The sequence below is a fragment of the Glycine soja genome, unplaced genomic scaffold (genome assembly GCF_004193775.1).
Source record: "Glycine soja cultivar W05 unplaced genomic scaffold, ASM419377v2 tig00105232_1_pilon, whole genome shotgun sequence".
Taxonomy (NCBI): Eukaryota; Viridiplantae; Streptophyta; class Magnoliopsida; order Fabales; family Fabaceae; genus Glycine; species Glycine soja.
This window is the reverse complement of record NW_021144518.1, coordinates 813-21,394: the sequence shown is the minus strand read 5'-3', so window position 1 is coordinate 21,394 and position 20,582 is coordinate 813. Positions and strand designations below refer to the sequence as shown.

At 37.2% G+C, this 20,582-nt stretch overlaps 1 non-coding gene across 1 annotated transcript; it reads left to right on the top strand.

Annotated features, from left to right (window-relative positions):
* Positions 1–17,131: 17,131 nt before the first annotated feature.
* Positions 17,132–17,239, top strand: LOC114404630. The gene has a single exon (XR_003665065.1). It is a non-coding gene; the product is annotated as a small nucleolar RNA R71 (small nucleolar RNA).
* Positions 17,240–20,582: the final 3,343 nt, after the last annotated feature.

Below are 20,582 nucleotides of genomic sequence, written 5' to 3'. Positions count from 1 at the left end.
GGAGTTGCTCAGAAATCTGGTGGTGAGGATAGCTTGCACACAATTTCTTGAATCTTTCCCAATACTCATACAAGCTCTTTCCACTAAGTTTCCTGATGCCTGAAATGTCTTTTCTAATGGCAGTGGTCCTAGATGTAGGGAATAATTTCTCCAAGAACACCCTCTTAAGGTCATCCCAGCTGGTAATGGACCTGGGAGCAAGGTAGTACAACCAATCTTTCACTACTCCCTCTAGAGAATGAGGAAAAGCCTTTAGAAAGATATGATCTTCCTAGACATCAGGGGGCTTCATGGTGGAACAGACAATATGGAACTCCTTAAGATGCTTATGAGGATCTTCACCTGCAAGACCATGAAACTTGGGCAGCAAATGTATTAGTCTAGTCTTGAGAACATATGGAACATCCTCATCAGGATATTGAATGTACAAGCTTTCATAAGGGAAGTTAGGTGCAACCATCTCCCTAAGAGTCCTCTCACGAGGTGGAGATTGAGCCATGTTCTCAGTATGAAAATTAGCAGCCGAATGCTCAAAATCAGAATGTTCAGAATCACCAGCAACAGAATGCTCGGAATGCTCAAAATGCACAGAATGCACAGAATGATTAGGATGCACACTATGCCTAACTAATCTATGAAAGGTTCTATCTATTTCAGTATCAAAGGGTTGTAAATCACCTAGATTGCCCCTAGTCATGCACTAGATGCAGCAAATCATGTATTTCTCAAACAAGCACCAGGGGTAAAAAGGGGGTAAAACTAGGGGTAAAACTACAACTATACTTAAACGATATCCAAATGAGCTAAAAATTTGTGAGCAACACCCTAAAATAATGAAAAGATAGCACGAAAATTTTCAGACAAAAATTCAAAGTCTAACTATGAAAACTGCCTAAGAAAAGTTTAGAAAAATAGGACAATAATACTTAAAAAATAAAAAAACTTAGTAAACAACTGATTTCTTAAGTGCTGAGAACCGCAACTGGTGCTAGCAAGTTGGGGCTGCAAGGGAAATTTTTTTCTACCCCAAATTCATGTTTAATAATAGTCATTTTGATAACCGGAGTAAAAGTTATGGCCGTTTTGAGTTTTGCTAAAAACAAGTTCCCAAATTTTTTGTATCTCTCAAATTCAGCCACACCAAGTGCTTATGGTATTTTGCACACAAAATATGGATCAAAAGAAACTACCACACAAAAAATCAGCCAAAAATAACAACTCTGGCTATCAAAACCAAAATCGCCAATTAATTAGCAAAATCCGACACTGTTCATAGAACAATTCACAGTATTTTTCACCTCTGAACAGGGGACAAGACTAAAAAATAAAACAGAACACTACACAACACTACACACTTGAAACACACACAAACAACACTAAACAACAGAACTACACACAAAACCTCAAAGAGAGCTATGCTTAATCCTCAAGAGAAAACAATACTAGAGATTCAGCCTTCCATTAACAATAGAAACAAAAAGGAAATCAAAGGCATAAAATGAACTGAAATTAGAGGACAGAAATGAAAACGAAATTGGAATTTAAAAGCAAAAAACGAAAATAGAATTGCTACATGAATAGTACCATGCGCATGAACAGTAACACCGAAAAACTGAAAATGAAACCCTACAATCTCTCCCCGTGAACAGTAATCGAACCCTCCTAAAACCCTAGCAGTTGAGCTCATTAAAGGTCACTAGGCCCCAAAGCTTACAAATCTGATTATCGGGCCCAATAAGGTCTGGTGGCCCAATTACAAAAATACAGCCCAAAAACGAAATAAAATAAAACTGGACGAAAAATAAAATTGTCTGCTCTCTTCAAGTCCAAGCCGGGTCAACCCAATTCCGGATCCAAGCCCAATTGCTTATAATTCTCCTGAAATTAAATTAAAACACGAAATTAGTCAAGTAGGCCCAAATGATAAAACTGCATAATTAATTTGACAATTAAGGCTAATCAGTAATTAAAATGGTGACAGAAAGGGGTAAGAAACAGGAGAAAATAATGATACATCACTCTCCATATCTGGGAATCTTCCTTTACAACAAAGAGAAGAGAAAAATGAAGGATTGAAGAAATACAAGTAGTGGGGATGTCTCCTCCACCTCTAGAACCTCACAATCACTCACAGACTCATCTCATGGTCTCAGGATGGCTTCCTCTTCATGCTCAGTTCTTTGCCAGTCTTCGAATAGAAAAAGTTCTCAAAAATCTCTGAAACTTGGACCTTTCTCTCTCTAAAAATCTCTAAACATGCAAAAGCTTCGAGAATTGCCCAAACTCCCCCTCCATTTCTGATTTCAGACTTAAATAGGTGGCCTTGTTGGTGCTTGTCCGCTTAGCGTGAATCTGGACCGCTAAGCGTGCATTAGTGAATTTTGACTTAGCGCGCGTCTTCTCGCTCAGTAGATGGACTCAAGTGGTGCGCTTAGTGGGATGACACCTCGCTCAGTGAACATGCACAACTCATCCTTCTTCCAGATTCTTCCTCGTGCTCAGCCGCAACAGTGTTGCGCTCATTTGAAACCGTTTCAAGGTCCAATGCCTTAACGATCCTTTTTTTTTTACTTTTATCGGTTAAAACGAACCGTTTAAAAATCTAAAATCAACACCCCGCATAACTTTCTTGCTTTTCAAAGAACTACGTAGGTTTGAGTTCCTTATCGCAATTGAGGATACGTAGGAGCAAAAGCCCCCACTTTTGTCGACCCCAAAAAGGTAAAAACATAAAAAAGGGAAAATAAAATAAAATTGAAGTCATAGTTTTGCGCATTTTATTAAAGGCTGTCATCCCTTGTGGCGGACGCGTGGGGTGCTAATACCTTCCCCGTGCGTAAAAAAAACTCCCGAATCTTTTACCCTTAAAATTGTTGGATCAAGTGGCCTCGGAATAATTAAGAAGGGGGGTTGAATTAATTATTAATGTACCTTGACTAATTAAAAATATATCCTTCTTAATGTTACTATAATCAATTAGGCTTTTACTACTAAGTTAAGAAAGTAAAGAACAGAAATAGAAACTTAACCAAAAGCAAAAGCGATAATTAAAGTGCACAGCGGAAATTAAAAGTGTAGGGAAGAAAAAAAACAAACACAAGAGTTTTATACTGGTTCAGCAACAACCCGTGCCTACATCCAGTCCCCAAGCGACCTGCGGTCCTTGAGATTTCTTTTTAACCTTGTAAAATCCTTTACAAGCAAAGATCCACAAGGGATGTACCCTACCTTGTTCTCTTTGTAACAACCAAGTGGATGTACCCTCCACTTGAACTGATCCACAAGAAATGTACCCTCTCTTGTTCTCAATCACAACAACCCAAGTAGATGTACCCTCTACTTGTACCACAAAGGATGTGCCCTCCAATGTGTTAAGACAAAGTTCTCAGGCGGTTAGTCCTTTGAAACTTTGTGAAGGGGAAACAAAAGATATCTCAAGCGGTTAGTCCTTTGAAATATTTTGTTTAAGGGAAAGGGAAGATTCAAAAAATTTCTCAGACTGTGTCGTTTTGAATTCTTTGACAAGGGAGAAGAGAGACACAAAAGAATTCAGGCGGTTAGTCCTTCGTTCTTTTGGAAAAGGGAGAAAAGAGACACAAAAAGAATTCAGGCGGTTAGTCCTTGGTGAATTCTTTTTGGCAAAGGGAGAAGAGAATAAAAGATATAGCACACTTCTATTTTCAAGGTTGGGAAAACCAGAAAACTTTAAAAAGCTTTTGCAAAGGAAGAAGAAGATGAAGAAGAAGTTCAAGAAGATTTTCAAAGAGATTCAAAGGTTGTAAAAGAATGTGTGGAAAAGTTGTTTGTAAGGGTTGTAAGTGTTTTTCAAATGCAAATCAAGGTCTTGCTTTTATAGACTCTTCAAGTCTGGTCAAGAAAACCATTGGAAGAGTTATAACCTTTAGAAAAACCTGAAAACCATTGGAAGAGTTACATCTTTTGATTTTTGTTCAAAACTTGTCACTGGTAATCGATTACCAAATCCTTGTAATCGATTACACAAAGCTTTTTATGAAAGGATGTGACTCTTCACAATTGAATTTGAATTCCAACGTTCAGATGCACCGGTAATCGATTACCAATATCTTGTAATCGATCACACCATTTTGAAATCAATTGGAACGTTGCAAATTCTGTTGAAAACATTTTGAAATCAAACTTTGCCACTGGTAATCGATTATAGGAAACTGGTAATCGATTACCAGAGAGTAAAAACTCTGGTAACTTGGAAAATTTTGAGAAAACTCTTTTGAAAAACAAAATTGTGCTATGTTTGTTTTTTGAAAAATCTTTTCAATACTTTCCTTGTGAAGTCTTCTTGATTTTTTCTCTTGGAACTTGAATTCATCTTTTCTTGAATCTTGAAATCAAACTTCTCTTGATTCTTGAATTGTTGACTCAATCTTGAAATCATTCTTTGGGCTTTTTGTCATCATCAAAACTACTTGAATCAACTTGATTCATCATCATGAAGCTTGCTTCTTCAGAAATTCGTAGGCCGCTTTTTTGTTTTTCCTTGAATAAACGTTCATGGTGATTTCGCGCGTTTTCCTTCCTTGGAAAATGCACCGTGAGCCTCGCGCCGCCCTCCTGTTGAAGGGTAGGTTGCGACAAGGTGTACACACATTAACAGAAAGAATAACTAGAAGCAGATAATGTCAAATCACAACAGAAATAACAAAATAAGCCAAAAGCAATAATGTCAAATCATAATGGAAATAACAAAATAAGCCAAAAGCAATAAAGTCGAAAGAAGACAAATCAAAAGTTTAGTGATCCAGCCGTATAGCCCTATCTCCTCACAGGAGGAAGTCTATCAGGTCAGCCATGTCCCTGCGGGCCCTTCCTGCGCCTAAAAAACGGGCCAATCCCCGGGCCATGCTACTACAGCCTCAAACTGCTATGGAGTAGGCCATGTGTAAGGGTTGAAATCCTTGTGATCGAGGCCATACCCGAATCAAATAAACATTAAAATGCAGTAACTAGGAAGTGACCCTAGGTCATTTCCCAACGAGCAATGATAAACCAAATGTTCATAACAGATAGTAGGAAAATAGTAACGAATTGGGGGGGGGGGGGGTTGTTTGCTTTTGTAAATTAAACAGCGAATAGATGTAAATTAGAAAATATTAGAATTAAAACACGTGCTTCCCCTTGATTCACAAGCAAGTCTCTTATCCTAGGTTACGAGAGTTTATCCTTTATCAGTTCAACCACTTAATCCAACCCAAAATTAAATTACTAAGCGAAAATTAACATAAGGCATTTATTATGTGATTAAGCAACACATACACCAATTAATCATAAACGATCATTAAGCATGAACGTAAATTAAGCACAGAGACAATTAATCAAGCACTAAGCATGCATGAATTAGTAGCAAAAAATTCAGAGTAATTAGTGAAGAGGAAAAACTGAACAGAATTTAATAGTAATAATAGAACCTCAAAGAGAACTGTGCTTGATCCTCAAGAGAAAACAACGGTGGAGACTTAGCATTCCATTAATCAACAGAGAACAAAATTTTATTGCTAAAACGAAAAGTAAAAACTGGAATTGCAAAACGAAAAGGTGTCTAAAAGAAGAATAGCCTAAAACTAAAAACGAAAGAGGAGAGAGAGCCTAAACTAGAACCTTGGTGCTGTTATATAGTTTTCAGCCCCAAAGCTTACAAATCTATTTTAAGTCCAAGCCCATAAATAAAATAAAATCTAGACAAGATAAGATAAGATAAAATAAAATCTAGATGAAATAAAATCTAAATAAGATAAGATAAGATCTAGATGAAATAATATCTAGATTAGATAAAATCTAGATAAGATAAGATTTGATCAAATTGTCTGCTCTGTTCAAGTCCAAGCCCAATTCTGGATTCAAGCCCAATTGCTTATAATTCTCCTGAAATTAAATTAAAAACACAAAATTAGTCCAATAGGCCCAAATGATAAAACTGCATAATTAATTTGACAATTAAGACTAATCAGTAATTAAAATAATGCAAAAAGGGTTAAGAAATAGGAGAAAATAATGGCTCATCAAAACCCCCCATACTTAGCCTTTTGCACTCCTGGGAAAAATGAAACAAAGAACAAAATCCAAGGATATCAAAGAGAGACAAACAAAAACATTTACATATTTCTCAATGAACATCAAGGAATGAAAGGAATGGGTAACATCTAACATGAAGAGATCCAAAGAGTCAAGACATTCGTGAAAATCATCCAAGCAACCCAATCATGGCAAAATAGTTAATTAGCTCAAGAATGAAAAGTGATAAAGCCTCACAAGATATACACTGTATCTCTCAAGTGTCTAGGCTACTATTTACCCTCAAAGCACCCATGAAAACCAACACCACATAAACTTGGCAAGATTCTAAAATTGACAATCAACCCATAAACACAAGCACATGAGGATCAAAAGGTCTTTTAAGTTTGTAATGGGGCCAAGGACAAGGTAGGGAAAAATATGGAATAAGTAGCTAAATCCCAAAGGAATAGAGGAGTAATGGGGAATAAGTGCGTATTAAGAAAAAACACAAAAAGCTAAAGATAAAATTTTAAACGGAAAGAGTAGAGCCAAGAGTCTGGTCATTCTTTTTCCATTTAAGATCTTATACACTCAACTTTATTGCTTTTCTTTTTCTTTTTTTTTTCGAATTGATTCAACTTGAATTTTTTTTTAACAGTAGCATTTGAGAACTCGCATATCATTCAACAGCATGTCCAACATTTAACCCATATACAATGTACATCAGTATGGCCCAAAAATACATCATGAAGCATAGCCAACAAAACATGTTATCCAACAAAACCCCCCCACACTTATTCCCAAAACAATTCCAAAGCTCCAAAATTCCTTAAGGATAAGCTGATATCATGGTTTTTCACTCAAGGCTTGTATTGAGCTTCAAAACAAGGAAAGGGAAACAAGGCTCAAAAGGGCTATCAAAGGAATTAATTCAAGGTAGGTCCATTTGGCTAGAGGCTTATAAGAACAAAATTGCCTAAATCATTTCCAAATATGCATGTGAATTGGGAAGCATCAACAAGAATCAAGCCAAGGCTATTGTGCAAGCAATCAATGGGGCAAAACACACCAAAAGATTATGATGATGGATGGCTCAAATTCTCACAAAGGTAAACTTATCACTTCCAAATTGAGCTTTCAAAACTATCATGACATGTAAAGGAAAAACAAGGATTTCAAATCACAAAATGTCAAGAGACTTTTATTTTCAGAACAATTACCCATTTCTTGAACATATCCTATAATTCAAAGAAAAATATGCAAAGTTGTACATGCAAACAGAATTGACCTAAAATATTAAACTAGAAACCCAAAAAAACTAACAAAATTAACAAATGTAACAAAACTAGCAAAACCAAAGAACACTCCCCCCCATACTTAAACAACACATTGTCCTCAATGTAGCACAATTAAAAAATTAAAAGCAATTAAACCATCAAATAGAATCGGACAAATGTAATAAAAGTAAAGGAGGAGATATGAAAAGAAAAACTCCCTAAGTCATGGTGGAAAAGAAGTAAGTTGAAGTAAGTAGATCTTTTGAGCAAGGAAAACCCCCAATGTGTAATTGGATGCATCGCACATTAGCTCAAATGGGGCTGTCCAATCAGGTGCCTGAATGATAGGGGTGGTAGTCAGTGCTCTTTTGAGGCAATGAAAGGCCTCTTTGCATTTATCATTAAAGTCAAACTCCACCTCCTTTTTCAACAAGTTGGATAGTGGAAGGGCGACTTTGCTAAAATCTCTTATAAAGCGCTTGTAGAATCCTACATGACCAAGAAAAGATTGCACCTCTCGCATGCAAGAGGGGTAAGGCAATTGTGAAATAACATAAATTTTTGCAGGATCTACTTCAATGCCCTTATTGGAAATAATGTGGCCTAAAACTATACCTTGCTCAACCATAACATTTTTCAAAATTTAGAACAAGGTTAGGTTCAGTGCATCTATTCAAAACTTTTTCCAGACTATCCAAACAAACATCAAAAGAGGATCCATATACAGTGAAATCATCCATAAACACCTCCATACAATTTTCCAAAAAATCACTAAAAGTACTAATCATGCACCGCTGGAAGGTACCAGGGGCATTGTATAGGCCGAAAGGCATCCTCCTATAGGCAAAAGTGTCGAAGGGGCAGGTGAATGTGGTCTTTTCCTAATCCTCAGGAGCAATAGTGATTTGCATATAACCAGAAAAACCATCAAGGAAACAGTAGTGAGATTTACCTGCCAGGCGTTCAAGCATCTGGTCAATGAATGGCAGTGGAAAATGGTCCTTTTTGGTAACCTGGTTCAGCCTCCTATAGTCAATGCAGACTCTTCAACTGTTTTGCACCAGAGTAGGAATCAACTCCTCCTTCTCATTTTTTATCATGGTGAGGTCGGTTTCCTTCGGGACTACCTGGACGGGACTCACCCATTGGCTGTCGGAGATAGGATAAATGATTCCAGCTTGCAAAAGCTTGGTTACCTCCTTCTTCACTACATCAGGAATCACCGGGTTGAGTCTTCTCTGTGGCTATCTTACTGGTTTAGCCCCATCCTCTAAATTTATCCGATGCATACATGTGGATGGGCTAATACCAGGAATGTCTGCCAGGGTCCAGCCTATAGCCTTCTTATGCTTCTTGAGAACTGATAACAGCTTCTCCTCTTGCTCATCAGCAAGGGAGACAAATATAATTACTGAAAAACTTTTGCTATCATCCAAGTAAGCATATTTTAAATTTGATGGTAGAGGCTTCAATTCTGGTGTGGCCGGCTGGATAGTGGTAGAAAGAGATGGTTTCTCAGCCTGTACCTCATAAAGAAAGTCAGAAGTATGTGTACTTCCTGAAACATGGTTAGTTCTATCTAACTTTATAAAATCAATCTCAAGAGGTAAAACATCAGACATGTAATCAATATCAAATTCAGATTCACTCTCAGCATCAAATTCAGACATATGATCAAGTACAAATTCAGATTCAATGCATGAAGAGTGACAAGCATGCAGATTAGAATGAAGATCCGTCATGTATTCATCAACAATATGGTCAATTATTTCAACACAAAATACAGAAAGATCTTCAGATGGGTGTTTCATAGCATCAAGAATATTAAAATGAACAGTTATATTACCAAACTCCATAGATAGTGTGCCTGCCTATACATCTATCTTAGTTCTAGCAATTTTCATAAAAGGTCTGCCTAGAATGATGGGAACTGATCCTTTAGAAAATTCCTCCTCCATATTCAAAATATAAAAATCAACAGGGAAAATCAGTTCATCAACTCTAACTAAGACATCCTCTATGAAACCAGCAGGATATGCAACACTTCTATTAGCTAAATGAATTACCACATCAGTTGACTGCAAGGGACCAAGAGATAGAGAATTAAAAATAGACAGAGGCATAACACTAACAGAAGCTCCTAAATCTAGCATGGCATTGTCAAACTTATTGTTCCCTATAATACAAGGTATGTTGAATGTACCTGGATATTTACATTTTTTAGGGATTTGGGGAACAAATTTACCAATCAATGCGGAGACATTTCTGCCCATACTAATTCTTTCACTTGCTTTAAGCTTCCGCTTATTAGTGCACAACTCCTTCAAGAATTTAGCATATCTTGGAATTTGCTTTATTGCATCCAGCAGAGGTATGTTTACTTCTACTTTTCTAAATGTTTCCAAGATTTCCTTCTCTGCCTCTTCCATTTTTTTGTTGGAAATTGCTCTTGGAGGGAATGGAAGAGGGATATGTTGCTTCTCTTTAGAGTCACCTACATAGAAATTGTTAGGTAACTTACTTTTTACATTTTTGTTTTTGGCATCATCTTTTTCTAGAGTAGAGTGAGGTTGGGTAGGTTCATTTGCTGGTAGAGGTTCTTAACACTGCTTTCCCGATCTCAATGTAATGGCACTCACATTTTTGGGATTCTGGATAGATTGAGAAGGTAATCTGTCATAATTCTGGGACTATTGTTGATTTAACTGTGTAGCCAATTGTCCCATCTGATTAGTTAAGCTCTGAGTGGAGGCTCTGGTCTCTTGTTGAAACTGCATGTTTTGCATAGTCATTTGCCTCACAAGTTCTTCAAGGGAAGGTTTCGGAGGAGCCTCAATTGTTTGTTGTTTCTGGGGCTATTGCTGTTGTTGTTGCTAAATTGGTGGAGGAACGTATGGTCTGCTTGGGCCAGCAACATTCTGAAAATAAGGTTGTTGTTGTTGCTACTGTTGTGAAGGATTCGACCATCTAAGGTTGGGATGATTCCTCCACCCGGGATTGTACCTGTTGCTGGAGAGGTCATAATTGTTCTTTTGTGGCTGATTTTGCTGCTGAGGTTGAGGAGGTCTGTTGTAGATGTTTGCAGCATAAGCTTTAGGCTATTCAATTGCTTCAGATTGTTGCACAGAAGGGCAAAGGTCTGTGTGGTGGTCGACAGAGGAGCATAAACCACAAAGTCTGGCGACAGGTGCAAATTTTTGATTCACGGCCAATTGGGTTACCAGGTTAACCAAGGCATCTAGTTTACCTTCAAGCTTCTTAGTCTCGGCTAATGGAGATGAATTCGTGGCTACTTCTTGCACTCCTCTAATGACAATAACATCACTTCTGGTACTAAATTGTTGGGAGTTGGAAGCCATCTTCTGATGGAAGCTTGCTTGTGGGGCTTCTATGGAGGCTGGATCTTTGAGCTTCAATGGGGTCCTTTAATGGTGATTTTCCACCATGGAGATGCAGTGGAAGACAAAGGAGAAGAGGTGAGAGGAGGCGCCATCCACTAGGGAATAAGCCATGGAAGAAGGAGCTTCACCACCAAGATGAGCCTTGGATAAGAAGCTTGGAGAGGATGCTTCAATGGAGGAAAAGAAAGAGGGAGAGAAAGAGAGAGGGGGGAGCACGAAATTGAAGGAAGAAAAAGGGAGAGAAGTTGAACTTTGAGTTGTGTCTCACAAGACTCTCATTCATCAAAGTTACAACAAGTGTTACACATGCTTCTATTTATAGACTAGGTAGCTTCCTTGAGAAGCTTTCTTAACAAAACTTCCTTGAGAAGCTTCTTTGAGAAAACTTCCTTGAGATGCTAGAGCTTAGCTACACACACCCATCTAAAAACTAAGCTCACCTTCTTGAGAAGCTTCCTTGAGAAGCTAGAGCTTAGCTACACACACCCATCTAAAAACTAAGCTCACCTCCTTGACAAAATACATGAAAATACAAAAAAAGTTCCTACTACAAAGACTACTCAAAATGCCCTGAAATACAAGGCTAAAACCCTATACTAATAGAATGGCCAAAATACAAGGCCCAAAAGAAGGAAAAACCTATTCTAATATTTACAAAGAAGAGTGGATCCAACCTTGACCCATGGGCTCAAAAATCTACCCTAAGGTTCATGGGCCTTCTTTAGTAGCTCTAGCCCGAGCCTCTTGGAGTCTTCTATCCAATACCCCTGGGGGGTAGGATTGCATCATCCCCTCCACCTTGGAAAGGATTTGACCTCAAATCCCGAGGTTTTTCATACTCTGGGCTCCTTCCCTCGACACCTGTAAAAAGAATAAAAACATATGTATTAGTGGTGTTGGGTATGTTAGAGTAGGGTAAGGTCTGAAAACTCCTTTCATGGACATCTTCCCATGAGGGAACATGGTTCCTCACCAACTCAATGAGTGGTGCTACAAGTATAGAAAAATATGGGACAAACCTTTTGTAAAAGTTTGTTAAGTCATGGCAGCCCCAGATTTCCCTTATACTTGGTGGAGTGAGTCAATTAGTAATGACCTTTATTGTCTTAGGCACCGTGGGAACCCCTTGATCATTATTTAAAAAATTAAGGAATGTAATGCAATAAAGCATACCTTTTTATGTATTTTTATGTTGATTATTCCTACAAAAAAATACGACAAACCTAAGGTGTCCCATATGAGCACCTAAGTTTGTATTAAAACCAAAAATAAGAACAAACCTACCTAATGAGTCCCTATGTACATGAATCATGAAGACGTTGGGTGCATGACTGATTTTACAAAAGAGGGTTGCAACACTCAACAAATTCATCATATCACTTATTGTAGGGATTTGGTGCCTAATAATACCTATTTTGGGCACCAACAAAGCACAAGGATTTAAGTTCTTACGAACCAAACCCTCATCCAACAACTCCTTTACTTGAGGAATAACCTCAAGCCCAAGAGGTGTGGCAGTGCTAACAAGTGTCTTTTTACAAAGGATAAGATGTGGAGGTTGTCTAAGAGGGGAAGTTTCTTTAATATTTGTTCTTATTTCAAAATGACTTTCCTTCTTAACTAACCTCTTGGAGGAGACACTTACTGATCGAGGCCGTACCCGAATCAAATAAACATGAAAATGCAGTAACTAGGAAGTGATCCTAGGTCGTTTCCCAACGAGCAGTGACAAGCCAAATGTTCATAATATACTTGCAGTAACAGTAACGATGGGGGGGGGGTTTGGTTGTTTGGTAATTAAAGAGCAGAACAAATAAAATGGAATACGAAACTACTAATATTAAAAACGGGTTGTTTCCTCTGATTCAGAAGCCACTCTCTTATCCTGGGTTATGGAGAATTCGTCCCTAACAGTCAACCACTTAATCCAACCCTATTTCAATTTACTAAGCGAAAATCAACTTAGGGTTTTCAATACGTGATTAGGCACCACATACACCAGTTAGCCCTTCGTCCATTAAGCATGAACGCAAGGCTTAGAGGCAATTAATCGAACACGAAGCGTGCACTGATTAATATTCACGAAATTGGGATAACTGGTGAAGGGAAAACTGCCAGGAAACCACATTACAAACGAAACCTCAAAGAGAGTTGGGCTTCGTCCTCAAAAGGAAACAACACCAGAAAATCTAGCCTTCCATGGATTCAAACAGAAAACGCAAATGAAACATGAAGCAGAAACGTAAATGAACAAGAACGTAAATGAACAGAAACGTAAATGAACAAGAACGTAAATGAACAGAAACGTAAATGAAAGTAGAAGAAGAAGCAAGAATGAACTCGTAATTAGAAGCAGAAAACGGAAATTTGCATTAAGAACGAAAACTATAACAAGGGCACAGAAAAACGTGAAAACCTAAAACCAAAGCTCTGAATAATGAAAATAGCATAGCAGAATAGAATGCCCTGCACGAATCCCAAGGTAGCTATTTAAAAAGAGTCACTCAAAGTCACTGGGCCCTATTACAATACTCTGGCCCAAAACGAAATAAACACTGAACAACATAAAATTGCGAAATTTCCTAATTAGAAATTAACTAAGGTAAGCGCTGCTTTATTTGCCCTCTTTAAGTCCACAACCAAAATCCGGATTAAGCCCAATGTTTCATTAATTCCTGAAATTAGATTAAAAACATCAAATTAGCTAAATGAGCCCAAATAATAAAACTGCCTAATTAATTGACAATTAAGACCAATCAATAATTAAAATGGTGCAAAAAGGGTTTAGAAAATAGAAGAAAATGATGGCACATCACTTACCTCCTTACACTCCTTCTTAACCATTAAAGGTTGTCCTTCTTCTTGGGGGTAGATTTCTTCACTAGATGCTTCCCCTTTTGCTTCTTCACTTTCACTAGAGGAAGGTGACGTAGTAGCCTCGTCTTGGCTACTATAAATGTCTTGGCTCCTCATAATCATGGCTTTTGTGGTGGGGCATTGAGAAGTAATGTGTCCTCTTCCAAGACATTTAAAGCACTTTATAGAGCTAGTCTTCTCTTGCATACTAGCCTTAGGGGCTTGCTTTTCTATTGTCTTCCCCTTATCATCTTTTGGCTTAGAAGGTGTCACCCCTAAGATGCCTTGACCTTGGTCTTTCTTTGGATAAGAGTGAGAGCCATAAGATTTTGATGTAGACTTATTTTTAAGTTGTTGCTCTACCTTTATTTCCCAAACTCAGTTAGCCTCTACATTGTCCTTCCCATAGAAGTATGAGAGGTTAATGTTATCCTCTTGAGGCTTTCTTTCCATTTCTCTTCTATGGGAGTGAGGTCTAAGATGTGACCTATTCCTTCCTTCATAATAGTCACGAAGTTCTTCACTTAGGCTCTTGCAAGAGTTATGACTACTATAGGAGGCATGTTTTTCTCTATTCATTTCTTTCATTATTTTTCTTCTTTCTTCCTCTCTTATTTTCTTTCTTTCATCTTTACTTATTTCTTCCACTCTTTTTTTCCTTTTTCTTTTCTATCTTGTTTTTCTTTCCATAACTAGAGGGAACTCAACTCATCTAAGATTCTATATAAAGGGTCTTTATGACTAGTACCCTCGCCATTAACACTAGATGACTGATGACTCATGTTGGTTCCTAAGTTGTGGTTCTTTCTTGTTGGAGGTTTGAAAACAAAAGGTAAAAGAAACTATGGTTGAAACTAGCCAAAACAAACACTAAAAGAGGTGTGAAAGATAAGGGAAAAAACTAATTGGTAAAATGCAAGCTATCTAGGTTGTTTGACAATGGAAGGTAAAGGAAATAAGCTATGAAAGTAAGCAAGAAAAGTAAACTAGGTGAATCCTAAGAGTGTTTGGATGACCACATTCAAGGTTCCCAACAAAACACTCACTATCCTAAGGAAAAATTGCCTAAAATTATTACACACAAATGGAAGTTTGGTAACCTATTGGAGGCTCCCAACAGACTTCCAATGAAAGGCCTTTTTGTTACAAAACTTGAAAGCAATGAAGGTAAGTAAATTGCAAATTACAAAATTACAAAATGGTCCTCAATTTTGGTGGTTGTTCTCTCTTTGGTGATTCACTCAATTTGGAGTGCTTCTTAGTCCAATAGCTCTTAAGGTGGTTGGCCCCTTTCTTCTGGACTCAAATTCTTCAAGGGATGGCACCAATCCTCCTTCCAATTCCCTATATGGAAACCCACAAACAAGGAAACAAAGAGACAAGCAATAACCAAAGACAAAAAAAAAATGAAATGAAAGCTAAACCAATGGAGTTTTAACAAGACAATTTTCCAAGGATTATTCAACAATTAAAGCAATGAAAAGGACATAGAAGCAAGCTAGGACTCAAAGAGAAACTTAGAATGGCTCTAGAGTAGAGTAAAAAAACTATAAAAAAAAAAAAACAGACTCAACAAACCTCTAGCTTTGGCACTTGCTTTCACAGTAATTTTCAATTGAAATTTCGGAACTAAGATTGGTATAACATAGGCACCATTTATAGAATAAATTTTGAGCCAAAACAACAAGCACACTTCCCTTTCACTTTTTTTCCTACATACTGATTTTTCTGCCAACTTGTGTGATTTTTAGTATTTTTTCCTTTTATCCAAATCAATTGGTTCTTTTTTTGTAACTTTTTAACAGATTTCTAGCAAATTCAGTAAAAATTTCAGCTCAAAATTCAAAGTAACCAATTCTTAGTAATTTTTTTACAATTTTGAATGTCCAAGTTGCCAGCACCAGCGATTTTGTTTTTTAAGCATGGTATATTGATTGCCTTGGGCTTACTTTCAACCTTCCTATGTATGTTGAACTCACTAGGATTGTTTACCACAGTTTTAGGAGTTCAATATTCACTTAGGATCAACATTTCAGCCAGCAATTCAATCACCAAAACTCAAATTCACAATAGACACAATCATAAGGAAACCTAAAAGTTCAAGAAAAGGTTCACAATCAAAGACTCTCCAAGAATTTTGCATGAACATGTTAAGGAATAATTAACATCAAAGATTTGACTCAAATCAAATAATAGGCTAAATTAATTTCATACACTCATGAACAAATGAGTTAGACAAAGAAACAAGAAAAAAAAATTCATCACAACATAAGAAATCTTATGTGACAAGTTTCATGACTAGACATGACTTCTATGAAAAAACTACAATAGGTGAACAAGTCACTCTAGATTTTTGAGGTTTTTTTCTACTTTAATATTTTTGTAAGAATTTTATGGTTTAGGTTTCAGCCACAAAAATAACAAGACAAAAATCAAAGGAACCGAAACTCAACACAATTCATGGTTCAAGAACAAGAACAAGAAATTTGAACCATAGAAAATAAAATCTAGCTTCTATAGCAAGTTTAATCGGTGAAAACTCTAAAGAATCATGTTAACAACATTTAGCACAAGACATGTGAGGAGATACATGGAGAAAAAAATGAAGAAACAACAATGGAAGATAAGGTAAATCAAAAAATTAATGGACGTTTAAGGAGCACCTACTTGAAGCTCTTGTGCTCTGATTACCACTTGATGGAAGCTTGCTTGTGGGGCTTCTATGGAGGCTGGATCTTTGAGCTTCAATGGGGTCCTTTAATGGTGATTTTCCACCATGGAGATGCAGTGGAAGACAAAGCAGAAGAGGTGAGAGGAGGCGCCATCCACTAGGGAATAAGCCATGGAAGAAGGAGCTTCACCACCAAGATGAGCCTTGGATAAGAAGCTTGGAGAGGATGCTTCAATGGAGGAAAAGAAAGAGGGAGAGAAAGAGAGAGGGAGGAGCACGAAATTGAAGGAAGAAAAAGGGAGAGAAGTTGAACTTTGAGTTGTGTCTCACAAGACTCTCATTCATCAAAGTTACAACAAGTGTTACACATGCTTCTATTTATAGACTAGGTAGCTTCCTTGAGAAGCTTTCTTAACAAAACTTCCTTGAGAAGCTAGAGCTTAGCTACACACACCCATCTAAAAACTAAGCTCACCTCCTTGACAAAATACTTGAAAATACAGAAAAAGTTCCTACTACAAAGACTACTCAAAATGCCCTGAAATACAAGGCTAAAACCCTATACTAATAGAATGGCCAAAATACAAGGCCCAAAAGAAGGAAAAACCTATTCTAATATTTACAAAGAAGAGTGGATCCAACCTTGACCCATGGGCTCAAAAATCTACCCTAAGGTTCATGAGAACCCTAAGGCCTTCTTTAGTAGCTCTAGCCCGAGCCTCTTGGAGTCTTCTATCCAATACCCTTGGGGGGTAGGATTGCATCATCTTCTCAATTAAATTTCTGGCTTCAGCAGGGGTCATGTCTCCAAGGGCTCCACCACTGGCAGCATCTATCATACTTCTCTCCATGTTATTGAGTCCTTCATAAAAATAATGGAGGAGAAGCTGCTCTGAAATATGGTGGTGAGGGCAACTGGCACATAGTTTCTTAAATCTCTCCCAGTATTCATATAAGCTCTCTCCATTGAGTTGTCTAATGCCTGAAATATCCTTTCTGATGGTCGTGGTCCTGGAAGCAAGGAAATTTCTTTCTAAGAATACTCTCTTGAGGTCATCCCAGCTCGTGATAGACCATGGAGCGAGGTAATATAGCAAGTCCTTTGCTACTCCCTCTAAAGAATGAGGAAAAGCCTTCAGAAATATGTGATCCTCCTGCACATCTGGGGGTTTCATGGTGGAGCAGACAATATGGAATTCCTTCAGATGCTTATGTGGGTCTTTGATGCAATCCGACCCCGCAAGGGCATTGGATAGAAAACTCCAAGTAGATTGGGCCAGAGATGCAAGAGAAGGCCCTAGGGTTCTTATGAGCCTTAGGGTAGATTTCAGGCCCATGGACTAAGTACGAGCCCACTTATCTTTTTAAATATTAGATTAAGGTTTCATTATTTTTGGGTCTTGTATTTAGGGCTCCATAATGTAGGTAGGATACCCTAGAAATATATGACTTTTCAGCCCTTGTATTTTCGGGCACCTAGACTAGTTTTTGTATTAGGGGTAGTTTTGTAATTTCACATACACTAAGTGGATATTTGATGTGTGTGGTTGGAAATAAATTTAATTGAATTGGTAGAATCCCAATCCAATTAAATTTTAGAGGGGGAGGTGAGCATTTGCTTACTACACCCCATTGCCACATCATATAGTCACACTTTGTGCATGTCCTTCATACTTTTCATGCCTCATGACACCTAAACACACTTAGTGGAGAATCTTGGAATTGATCTTGGATTAGTGGGCTGAACCATAACTAAAATTCACTAATCATAATTAGTGAAATTTTGGCTCCAAAGTTTAGCTCCACAAATTCAATTTCAAATTCAAGTGAAATTTGAATTTCCCTCCATTTTTGTGTGACACTTAGGCTATAAATAGAGGTCATGTGTGTGCATTTTTTTCAAATTTGATCATTTGAATATTAAAATTCTGATTTCAAAGCTCATTTAGAGCACAAAATTTCGTGCTCTTCTCTTCCTCTCCCTTCATTCATCTCCTTCTTCCTCCAAGCTCTTATCCATGGCCTCCTATGGTGGTGAGCCTCTTCTAGACTCATCTTCTCCTTGAAGTGGCGTCTCCTCTCCCTCTTCCTTCTCCATTCCTCTGCCATTCATCTTCCAAGAAGCAAAGGAATCCATTGATGAAGAAGATCCTAGGCCTTCAAGCTCCAATGGAGCTTGCATCATGTGGTATCAAGAGCATCTTCATCTAGGTGATGTTCTTTCGCTTCCTCTATCTTTTTGTTCGGTGAATTCTCTTTAATTCCTTGTTCTTCATCTTATTCTCCATGTATATCCTCCATTGTCTTGTGGTTTGGTGCTGTTTAGAGTAGATTCAAAAAAAAATAAACCGATTAAATCTTAGATCTACACTTGTTCTTGCATTTCCATGGTTCAAATTTTGTAGATCTACTCTTGAATCTTGTTTTTGTGTTGATTTTAGGTTCTATCAGTTTTCATTCATAATATTCTTGTGCTGAACCTTAGATCTAAATTTTCTTCCAAAATATTGATTAGAAAAAAAACACAAAAATCTAAGTGTAAATCACTTAATCCATGTTGTCTTAGAGTCATGTTTAGTCATAGTAATTGTCACATTATGTTCTAAGTTTGTGTTGAATTTTTATTTTGTTGATTGAATTCTAGATAGATTTGTTCATGTATTCTTGTCATTCTTAGCCTATCTTTTTGAATTTTGAGTCTAATTCATGCATGTTATTTAGTTCATAACATGTTCTAAATCAATTCTAGAAGTAGTCTTGTTCTTGAACTTTCTTTTTTGTTTTCTAAGTTTCCTACATGATGCCTATGATGAAGTTGAGATGTGGTGCTGAGTTGTGGCTGGATTTGTAAATCAAATAAGTCTTAAGCTCTCTTGAATTGTGTTATTCAAGATAATTGAGCATAAGAAAACACAAATTGTAACTATCCAAGCCTTAAGCAACATAAACACTACTCTTGATTTCTAGGTTGAAATCGCTGGTGCTGGCAGCTTGAACATACAAAATTGTATAAATTACTGGGAATTGGTCACTACGATTTTTCAGCTGAAATTTTTACTGACTTTTCTAGACATCTGGAAAAAAATTATAAAAAAGGAACCAAGCGATTTGGATTAAAGGAAAAAATAATAAAAATCACACAAGTTGGCAGAAAAATCAGTGTCCAGGAAAAAAAAAGTGAAAGGGAAGTGTGCTTGTTGTTTTGGCTCAAAAATTTGTTCTATAATTGGTGCCTATTTTATACCAATTCTAGTTCTGAAATTTAAATTGAAAATTATTGTGAAAACAAGTGCCAAAACTAGAGGTTTCTTGAGTCTTTTTTTTTTAGTTTTTCTACTCTACTCTAGAGCCGTTCTAGGTTTCTCTTTGAGTCCTAGCTTGCTTTTTTGTGCTTTTCATTGCTTTAATTGTTGAATAATCCTTGAAAATTTGTCTTGTTAAAACTCTATTGGTTTAGCTTTCATTTCATTTTTTTTGGTCTTTGGTTATTGCTTGTCTCTTTGTTTCCTTGTTTGTGAGTTGCCATATAGGGAATTGGAAAGGAGGATTGGTGCCATATCTTGAAGAAATTGAGTCAAGAAGAAAGGGGCCAACCACCTTAAGAGCTATTGGACTAAGAAGCACTTCAAATTGAGTGAAACACTAAAGAGAGAATAGCCACCACAATTGAGGACTTTTTTTTTTTGTAATTTTGTAATTGGCAATTTGTTTTGCTTTCAAATTTTGTAACAAAAAGGCCTTTCATTGGAAGTAAGTTGGGAGCCTCCAATAGGTCACCCTACTTCCATTTGTGTGTAATAATTTTAGGCAATTTTCCCTTAGGATAGTGAGTGTTTTGTTGGGAACCTTAAATGAGTTCATCCAAACACTCTTAGGATCTGCCTAGTTTCAATTTCTTGCACTTTAATTTCTTGCTTATTTAATTCTTGCCATATAGCTTGCCTTTTACCAATTAGTTTTTACCTTATCTTTCACACCTCTTTTAGTGTTTATTTTGGCTAGTTTCAACCATAGTTTATTTTACCTTTTGTTTTCAAACCCCCAACAAGAAAGAACCATAACTTAGGAACCAACATGAGTCTTCATTCTTCATCTAGTGTTAATGGTGAGGGTTCTGTTAGTGCTTAGCTTTACTGAGTTTTAAAAGATTGGGCTAAAATTTTGTTAAAACATAAGCACTTAGACAATGAAGGAAAGCTGGAGTTGCTGCACATGATGTCCAACGTTATGTCAAGGAATCAGATTGGGCTGCACAATGCACAAGGCAAGATAAAATGTCAAATGAAGAATTGAAGCTGCAGGATCCACGATGTCGGATACGATGTCCAGGACATCCTGCCCGAAAAT